The sequence below is a fragment of the Abramis brama genome (assembly GCF_963993115.1).
Source record: "Abramis brama genome assembly, chromosome: 13".
Lineage (NCBI taxonomy): Eukaryota > Metazoa > Chordata > Actinopteri > Cypriniformes > Leuciscidae > Abramis > Abramis brama.
The window spans coordinates 32,099,208-32,110,354 of record NC_139975.1 but is presented as its reverse complement, the minus strand read 5'-3'; the positions used below and the strand labels follow the sequence as shown (position 1 = coordinate 32,110,354).

The 11,147-nt window shown below is 34.1% G+C and overlaps 1 long non-coding RNA gene across 1 annotated transcript; it reads left to right on the top strand.

The window, feature by feature from the left end:
- The first annotated feature begins 704 nt into the window (after positions 1-704).
- LOC311094717 lies at positions 705-3,319 on the top strand. Its single transcript, XR_014608711.1, has 5 exons — positions 705-843; positions 1,651-1,731; positions 1,890-1,988; positions 2,095-2,255; positions 2,842-3,319. It is a non-coding gene; the product is annotated as an uncharacterized lncRNA (long non-coding RNA).
- The last annotated feature ends 7,828 nt before the right edge of the window (positions 3,320-11,147 follow it).

The following is an 11,147-nucleotide window of genomic DNA, read 5'->3' as shown; positions in this document are numbered from 1 at the left end:
CCGCAACCATGATCTGCTATATTTGCCTTCTAATTTATTAAGTCCATGCAGGCAACCGGTGGATGAAACATTGATTAAAATTAAGATTACAATTTATACAAAACGAAATTCACTTTAAAGAAAGGCTTTCTACAAAAAAAAAAAAAGATCTTTCTATCTTTCATCCAAAAAAAAAAAAAAAGTTAAATAGCTAAAATAGTTAAATAGTTATTATCACTGTTATTGATAATAACAATGGATGCTTTTTGACCATTATTCATATATTAGAATGATTTCTGAAGGATCATGTGACACTGGAGACTGGAGTAATGATGCTGAAAATTCAGCTTTGATCACAGAAATAAATTATGATTATATATTCGTATCGAACCATTATTGGATTTCGGTTCGGTCCTGCCGACCAAAATGTAGATAGCAGTCGAACTAAACCTCAAATTAATTTATACCTCAAATTAAAACCCAGTGATGTCCGCAGATGGTAACAAAATAAAAACGGCATATACAGATTATGCCCTTGTACACTGTAAAAAATGATTCCGCATTTTAGTTGTTTCAATGTAATTTTGTAAGTTGATACAACTTGTGGTTTCTGAATTTGTTAATTCAACTTAACATGTTAAGTTTTCACTGTCTCAACTAGTCTGCAAGTTGACATAACTAGAGTATTTGCTGCCTCAACTTAAAAACATATGCTGAGCCAGTAAGGTTAGTTCTCATTTTTTATCGCGAGATGAGATCACGTGAAGCGCGAAACAAACAGGTCTCTCGCCTTGACTCCTTCATCGGCCATTGCTGGAGAGTTTATCGGCAGATGATTTAATTCTTCCACTATCATCAAATATGGTAAGTAAATATTCGTTAATATGATGTAATAACTTGTAAAATGACATATGAAGTAATCATCCATGTATTGTTCAATATCAACGTTTCTAGATCACATTGGACCGTTGCTAATCCAGTTTTACCAGTTTAACGTTACATAGGCTAATATATATATATATATATATATATATATATATATATATATATATATTATGTGAGAGAGACTGATATATGGATGAATGCTAAAATAGCCTAGAGAGCGGGAAATGCATGTCGTGAAAAATAACGCATTTCTACCATGTTTGTTCACTCTCATGTTCAAGTTATTTGCGCCAAAATCAGCAAGTCTAATCACCATTCAGGCAAAGCAGCGTCGACGCGTGAGTAAGTTACGACAACAACGAGCTGACAAATAATGTAACGTTAATTTAATGTAAAACTGTGTGAGTGATGCGGCAGGATTATCAGAATCCTCCGGTGTTCGAGATGGACGCTCCATAACTGAAAAGTTGTTGTACAGCTGTCTAGTTTTACTTATTAAATGTCGAACTTAAAAGACTGTGGTCAGTTATGTTTAGTTTATTGTGGGAGATTATGTAACTATAGCAACCGCTTAACCATCACAGTGTTTTCCCCAGAACTAGTGAAATGCTTAGCAGCTAATACTGTCCTAATAAGGTCTTAATAGTAATGTCAATAAATATATATCCACAAATTTGGTGATAAATTATTATTGATCTAGTCTTGATCTTGATTGTGTATGTGTACTCGGTTTATTAAATGTTAGTTGACTTAATTGTTTTTTTCTTTTGCCCTTGACCAATAAAGTGGAGCAGCAAGTTCTGTTTTTTCAAGACAACCAATGAACGCATTGTCAGAAGGCACTACAAGCTGAAGCACTGCCATCATGTAAGTAACTGTCTGCTTCCCTGCATCTATAAAGACTGTGTGTGTTCATTTAGAACTGAGTTTGCTCTAAAAACAACATTTGTCCAGGGACCATACACAATCTGTCCGGCTCTGTGCTGCAGCTTTTACGTTGAACTGTGATCTTTATGCTTTCTCAGAGACCTGTGGCATTACAGGCAGACAGGAGAGTTAAAAAAGGATCCTCCAGTATCTGATATGGAAAAAGAGGTGGCCGGTTCTTTTTTTGTGAGAGACAGGTAAAGTCCTACACTGCTGAAAATGGTGTTTAGATGAATATGTAGATATATTATTTTGCAGTGTTGTTTAACATGCTGCTGTTATGTTTGTGTAATTTAATATTAGTTTAGATCAGTGCAGAATTCAACATGCTAATTTCACTGGACCTGAGCAAGTCCTTTTATGAGGGTCTTGACTGGCATCTACCAAAACTGTTGTGTCTACCGTTCAAGCGCTTTGCTGACATTGCTGAAATGAGGACCATAATGGACAGCCTAGATAAAAATGTAAGTACATATATTTCTACTGTACTTTTTTCATAAACATTATGGGCACTTCCTTTCTTGCCATTTCTGTTGTCGTGCATATTTTTTATTAGTGCTGCAAAATATTGAAGAAAAAAGTAATATGTCATTTGTTAATGCGTATTTAAAATAAATTAAAATTAGTCACCTTCTAGTCAATCATTTTATAATGACATATTAAGTTTTATCTTTGATAATCAAAATTACATTTTGGAAGAAAAAAGTCCCCTGTGAAATCAATTTCTTTAGGCCTTAAAATATTGTAGCTTGATTGTAACATTTTATAATGCTTCATTTAGTGTACAGATGCAAAATGCCTCCGTTTATTCACAGTGTATAGTATTTGACCTAAGTCTCTCAGTTTAAAGGTTTTTTACAGGATAGTTCATTCAAAAATGAAAGTTCTCTCATCAATTACTCGCCCTCATATTGTTCCAAGCCTGTAAGACCTTTAATCTTCTTCGGAACACTAAATAAGACTTGGTGTACTCATGTTGTGTTTAAGTGGTTGAGCTTCAGTGTTGTATGTGTGAAAGCACATTTTGAAGTTTGTCATTTTTTAATACAGCACACAGATTCCGAAGAAGATATGATCGGGGCATGACTCTAGGAATCATCGCAGTGGTGGAAGATGTGATAGACCCAATTCCATGCAACTCTAGTGATGTGGCCCTTGTAATCGAGGAAGCAGTTGTTCTGCAAGGATTTGGTGACATACAAATGACATTGCTTTATGCTCTCAACATAAACTACCCCAGAAAACACCTCAGATACACTTTCGAGGTGATTCATGAACATTGGAGCTGATACCTGCAGTGCAAGAGTGCACTCTCTTAAAAATACATTGTTGAATTAAAGATGTTGTTGAGGTAAGGTATGTATTTCTACAAAGAGCCTGTGTTTTCATCTGTATTTTTTTGTTTACCCATGTTTTTACAAGTTCTCTGCATCAAGGGCCTGACATCATTTTCATTGTTTAACTTTGTTTAATTTTACTTGGCTAAAACATATATTAAGATTTCATGTGGTTTAAAGTTATTTCACAGTTAAAGTAAAATTAAATTAAATTCACAGTATTAATGTGAAAAATCTTAAAGTGTTAGTTTAACCTAAATTAAAATTATTTTGTTAGATGTTAGATCTCATGTTGCTCCAAACCTAAAAGACCTTTGTTTATCTTTGAAACATAAATTAAGATATTTTTTTAAATGAAATCTTTGATCTTTCTGTCCCTCCTTTGACATCCTATTCAACTAATACTTTCAAGGTCCAGAAAAGACATCCTTAAAGTAATCCAAGTGACGTCAGTGGTTTATATATTTGTTTACATGCAGCAGTGTCAGCTTTCGCGTCGACACAAGAATCATGTGCTGCTATGTTCTTGTAAACATTTGATGGAGAAAACTATTTAATAAATAAAATGGAATGAAACACTGACAATGCTTCATAAAACCTAGGTTAAACCACTGGAGTCACTTGGATTACTTTAAGGATGTCTTTTCTGGACCTTGAAAGTGCTAGTTGCTTAGGCTGTCAAAGGAGGGACAGAAAGCTCACCGATTTTATTAAAAAGATCTTCATTTGTCTACCAACAATGGAAAGTATTAACAGGTGAGCAACTTTTTTTGTGTGAACTGAGACTTTAAGATTTTTCACATAAATACACCCCCTTGTGAAATAACTTTAAAACACATGAAATCTTAATATATGTTTTAGCCAAGTAAAATTTTAAAAAATTAAGCAATGAGAATGCATGTCAGGTCATCAATGCTGAAAACTTGTACAAACATGAAAAAAATCCCACATGAATACACTTTCTATGCATTTTTCAAATACATTTTTATCTTTAAACTTCATGCAATTGTGATATAATTGTATTCCTTTGAATATGTTAACAGTTTGTTCTTAACATTTATTGATTTGTAAGGAACAATAAAACCATTTGTATGGAAAAATCTGTTATTTATTTGGTTGAGTGTGCTATATTGCAAGTTGAGAAAATATGCTAAATTAAGTTCAATGAACATACACTTTAGTACAGATAACTTGAAAATGTAAGTTATCGTATTTCAACTAATATTTAGAAGTCCAGGTAACTTGAACATGTAAGTTATTGTATTTCAACTAATCTTTACAAGTCCAGGTAACTTGAAAATGTAAGTTATCGTATTTCAACTAATCTTTACAAGTCCAGGTAACTTGAAAATGTAAGTTATCGTATTTCAACTAATCTTTACAAATCCAGGTAACTTGAAAATGTAAGTTATTGTATTTCAACTAATCTTTACAAGTCCAGGTAACTTGAAATAAGTTGTTGGCTCAACTATTTTAACTATGTCAACTAAACTTTTTAAGTTGAACATACTTAGTAGATTAAGTCAATAAAACTTAACTGAGTCAAAGCAAAAAAATAACTAAAAAATGTAAGTTGAGTGAACAAATTTTTTTTACTGTTATTGATAATAACAATGGATGCTTTTTGACCATTATTCATATATTAGAATGATTTCTGAAGGATCATGTGACACTGGAGACTGGAGTAATGATGCTGAAAATTCAGCTTTGATCACAGAAATAAATTATGATTATATATTCGTATCGAACCGTTATTGGATTTCGGTTCGGTCCTGCCGACCAAAATGTAGATAGCAGTCGAACTAAACCTCAAATTAATTTATACCTCAAATTAAAACCCAGTGATGTCCGCAGATGGTAACAAAATAAAAACGGCATATACAGATTATGCCCTTGTATATCATGAAGAAAAAATATGTTTATTTTGTGTTACATGATACCTATTGGTGTTGCCTACCGTACCTCTATATGAACAGTGCTAATTCAGGTTAAGAATACACTGTGACAGAGGCAAATAAATAAATAAATAAATAAATGAATTCAAGAAATAATTATCTAATTAACGAATTCAATTAATAATTACACAATACCACTGTTACCAGTCAAATTAAATCATCAAATGAAAATCCATCTTTGCAGTGCATAGGTGACACAGAAGCGGCATCCGATCTGGCATTAATATATTTTCACTGCATTTACAATTGCATAAATAAAGCTGTGAGATCGTTAAAATTAGAAATCGGGAAGAAAAAGAAAAGAAAAAATACTTTTGACATATGTCCAAATAGAAACTGTTATTTCAAATTGTAATATTATATATCACAATACTGCTGTTTATAGCCTAGGCTATAACCCACACACAAGTTTCAAGTTTTGAAAAATCCAACAACAAACAGCAGGCTAATATTGTAAAATATTATAACAATTGAATTTAGAATTATATAGGATTATGCAACGGTTCACAAAATTCACGGTTCGGTTCAATCGCTGTCTGTTGCATTGAGACTCTGGTATGGCTTTATTTTGAAATTCTCGTCAGCAAAATAGAGGGAAAACAAACAATATTGACAATATTGTTTATAAAATGTAGCTCACAATGTTAATTTATTGTCATTTTAACTGTTCCGTTCCGTTCGCCTTACATACTTAATGATCGGGACGTAAACATTACGTCCGCCAATAGCAGCGCTTAGTAATCGTGACGTAGGCCAATAGCAGCTGCAAAGCAGAAGCATTTGTGGGAAATACCGACTGTTTTAACGAATAAACGTAGCATTTGTGTTTTTATCGTGTTTAGCACATCCATATATTTGATCGCGCGAGTATATCCAGCGTGAAACATCGCAGCTTGAATTTCCAGTTACCGTCGAGGAGAAAGACAGGTCGAGTCTGCCCTATAAATAGCCGTCGCGCGCTCCCACTACTTGTCGTCGAGAGCGAGCGAGCAGGCTGACCCCAACCCATTGATCGCTAGATGGATCGGCTGATCTGGGCGGGCACGCTCTCGCCGCAGCTCGGTGACATTTTTTTTTTTTTTTTTTTTGATTGATTGATTGATTGATTGATTGATTTTTTTTTATTAATCATTTTATTTGAGTAGTCCAAGAAATGTATACTGTACACCGGTGGTCTCCAACATGGTGGGTGCCCGCGGGCACCTGCTAGCCCGCATGGAGTCTCCGAGTCGCCCGCCGTTCTATAAACAGCCTGAATTGTAGGCTAATCTTTTATTTTCTTCTTTTTTCTTTTTCATGATAATGACATAAAATGAGAAAATAACTATTGGTAACATTTCATATAACATTAAAACACAATAAAGCCGTTCAATAATTTAAACTATTTTGAATCTGCACGCACGTCGAGATGAGCTTCAGTTCACCAGCTTCGACTTCTTCAGTTCACAGGCAATGCAACCGCAACCATGATCTGCTATATTTGCCTTCTAATTTATTAAGTCCATGCAGGCAACCGGTGGATGAAACATTGATTAAAATTAAGATCACAATTTATACAAAACGAAATTCACTTTAAAGAAAGGCTTTCTACAAAAAAAAAAGAAAGAAGATCTTTCTATTCATCAAAGAATCCAAAAAAAAAAAAAAAAAAAAAAAAGTTAAATAGCTAAAATAGTTAAATAGTTATTATCACTGTTATTGATAATAACAATGGATGCTTTTTGACCATTATTCATATATCATATTAGAATGATTTCTGAAGGATCATGTGACACTGGAGACTGGAGTAATGATGCTGAAAATTCAGCTTTGATCACAGAAATAAATTATGATTATATATTCGTATCGAACCGTTATTGGATTTCGGTTCGGTCCTGCCGACCAAAATGTAGATAGCAGTCGAACTAAACCTCAAATTAATTTATACCTCAAATTAAAACCCAGTGATGTCCGCAGATGGTAACAAAATAAAAACGGCATATACAGATTATGCCCTTGTATATCATGAAGAAAAAATATGTTTATTTTGTGTTACATGATACCTATTGGTGTTGCCTACCGTACCTCTATATGAACAGTGCTAATTCAGGTTAAGAATACACTGTGACAGAGGCAAATAAATAAATAAATAAATAAATGAATTCAAGAAATAATTATCTAATTAACGAATTCAATTAATAATTACACAATACCACTGTTACCAGTCAAATTAAATCATCAAATGAAAATCCATCTTTGCAGTGCATAGGTGACACAGAAGCGGCATCCGATCTGGCATTAATATATTTTCACTGCATTTACAATTGCATAAATAAAGCTGTGAGATCGTTAAAATTAGAAATCGGGAAGAAAAAGAAAAGAAAAAATACTTTTGACATATGTCCAAATAGAAACTGTTATTTCAAATTGTAATATTATATATCACAATACTGCTGTTTATAGCCTAGGCTATAACCCACACACAAGTTTCAAGTTTTGAAAAATCCAACAACAAACAGCAGGCTAATATTGTAAAATATTATAACAATTGAATTTAGAATTATATAGGATTATGCAACGGTTCACAAAATTCACGGTTCGGTTCAATCGCTGTCTGTTGCATTGAGACTCTGGTATGGCTTTATTTTGAAATTCTCGTCAGCAAAATAGAGGGAAAACAAACAATACTGACAATATTGTTTATAAAATGTAGCTCACAATGTTAATTTATTGTCATTTTAACTGTTCCGTTCCGTTCGCCTTACATACTTAATGATCGGGACGTAAACATTACGTCCGCCAATAGCAGCGCTTAGTAATCGTGACGTAGGCCAATAGCAGCTGCAAAGCAGAAGCATTTGTGGGAAATACCGACTGTTTTAACGAATAAACGTAGCATTTGTGTTTTTATCGTGTTTAGCACATCCATATATTTGATCGCGCGAGTATATCCAGCGTGAAACATCGCAGCTTGAATTTCCAGTTACCGTCGAGGAGAAAGACAGGTCGAGTCTGCCCTATAAATAGCCGTCGCGCGCTCCCACTACTTGTCGTCGAGAGCGAGCGAGCAGGCTGACCCCAACCCATTGATCGCTAGATGGATCGGCTGATCTGGGCGGGCACGCTCTCGCCGCAGCTCGGTGACATTTTTTTTTTTTTTTTTTGATTGATTGATTGATTTTTTTTTATTAATCATTTTATTTGAGTAGTCCAAGAAATGTATACTGTACACCGGTGGTCTCCAACATGGTGGGTGCCCGCGGGCACCTGCTAGCCCGCATGGAGTCTCCGAGTCGCCCGCCGTTCTATAAACAGCCTGAATTGTAGGCTAATCTTTTATTTTCTTCTTTTTTCTTTTTCATGATAATGACATAAAATGAGAAAATAACTATTGGTAACATTTCATATAACATTAAAACACAATAAAGCCGTTCAATAATTTAAACTATTTTGAATCTGCACGCACGTCGAGATGAGCTTCAGTTCACCAGCTTCGACTTCTTCAGTTCACAGGCAATGCAACCGCAACCATGATCTGCTATATTTGCCTTCTAATTTATTAAGTCCATGCAGGCAACCGGTGGATGAAACATTGATTAAAATTAAGATCACAATTTATACAAAACGAAATTCACTTTAAAGAAAGGCTTTCTACAAAAAAAAAAGAAAGAAGATCTTTCTATTCATCAAAGAATCCAAAAAAAAAAAAAAAAAAAAAAAAGTTAAATAGCTAAAATAGTTAAATAGTTATTATCACTGTTATTGATAATAACAATGGATGCTTTTTGACCATTATTCATATATCATATTAGAATGATTTCTGAAGGATCATGTGACACTGGAGACTGGAGTAATGATGCTGAAAATTCAGCTTTGATCACAGAAATAAATTATGATTATATATTCGTATCGAACCGTTATTGGATTTCGGTTCGGTCCTGCCGACCAAAATGTAGATAGCAGTCGAACTAAACCTCAAATTAATTTATACCTCAAATTAAAACCCAGTGATGTCCGCAGATGGTAACAAAATAAAAACGGCATATACAGATTATGCCCTTGTATATCATGAAGAAAAAATATGTTTATTTTGTGTTACATGATACCTATTGGTGTTGCCTACCGTACCTCTATATGAACAGTGCTAATTCAGGTTAAGAATACACTGTGACAGAGGCAAAAAAATAAATAAATAAATAAATGAATTCAAGAAATAATTATCTAATTAACGAATTCAATTAATAATTACACAATACCACTGTTACCAGTCAAATTAAATCATCAAATGAAAATCCATCTTTGCAGTGCATAGGTGACACAGAAGCGGCATCCGATCTGGCATTAATATATTTTCACTGCATTTACAATTGCATAAATAAAGCTGTGAGATCGTTAAAATTAGAAATCGGGAAGAAAAAGAAAAGAAAAAATACTTTTGACATATGTCCAAATAGAAACTGTTATTTCAAATTGTAATATTATATATCACAATACTGCTGTTTATAGCCTAGGCTATAACCCACACACAAGTTTCAAGTTTTGAAAAATCCAACAACAAACAGCAGGCTAATATTGTAAAATATTATAACAATTGAATTTAGAATTATATAGGATTATGTAACGGTTCACAAAATTCACGGTTCGGTTCAATCGCTGTCTGTTGCATTGAGACTCTGGTATGGCTTTATTTTGAAATTCTCGTCAGCAAAATAGAGGGAAAACAAACAATATTGACAATATTGTTTATAAAATGTAGCTCACAATGTTAATTTATTGTCATTTTAACTGTTCCGTTCCGTTCGCCTTACATACTTAATGATCGGGACGTAAACATTACGTCCGCCAATAGCAGCGCTTAGTAATCGTGACGTAGGCCAATAGCAGCTGCAAAGCAGAAGCATTTGTGGGAAATACCGACTGTTTTAACGAATAAACGTAGCATTTGTGTTTTTATCGTGTTTAGCACATCCATATATTTGATCGCGCGAGTATATCCAGCGTGAAACATCGCAGCTTGAATTTCCAGTTACCGTCGAGGAGAAAGACAGGTCGAGTCTGCCCTATAAATAGCCGTCGCGCGCTCCCACTACTTGTCGTCGAGAGCGAGCGAGCAGGCTGACCCCAACCCATTGATCGCTAGATGAATCGGCTGATCTGGGCGGGCACGCTCTCGCCGCAGCTCGGTGACATTTTTTTTTTTTTTTTTTTTGATTGATTGATTGATTGATTGATTGATTTTTTTTTATTAATCATTTTATTTGAGTAGTCCAAGAAATGTATACTGTACACCGGTGGTCTCCAACATGGTGGGTGCCCGCGGGCACCTGCTAGCCCGCATGGAGTCTCCGAGTCGCCCGCCGTTCTATAAACAGCCTGAATTGTAGGCTAATCTTTTATTTTCTTCTTTTTTCTTTTTCATGATAATGACATAAAATGAGAAAATAACTATTGGTAACATTTCATATAACATTAAAACACAATAAAGCCGTTCAATAATTTAAACTATTTTGAATCTGCACGCACGTCGAGATGAGCTTCAGTTCACCAGCTTCGACTTCTTCAGTTCACAGGCAATGCAACCGCAACCATGATCTGCTATATTTGCCTTCTAATTTATTAAGTCCATGCAGGCAACCGGTGGATGAAACATTGATTAAAATTAAGATCACAATTTATACAAAACGAAATTCACTTTAAAGAAAGGCTTTCTACAAAAAAAAAAGAAAGAAGATCTTTCTATTCATCAAAGAATCCAAAAAAAAAAAAAAAAAAAAAAAAGTTAAATAGCTAAAATAGTTAAATAGTTATTATCACTGTTATTGATAATAACAATGGATGCTTTTTGACCATTATTCATATATCATATTAGAATGATTTCTGAAGGATCATGTGACACTGGAGACTGGAGTAATGATGCTGAAAATTCAGCTTTGATCACAGAAATAAATTATGATTATATATTCGTATCGAACCGTTATTGGATTTCGGTTCGGTCCTGCCGACCAAAATGTAGATAGCAGTCGAACTAAACCTCAAATTAATTTATACCTCAAATTAAAACCCAGTGATGTCCGCAGATGGTAAC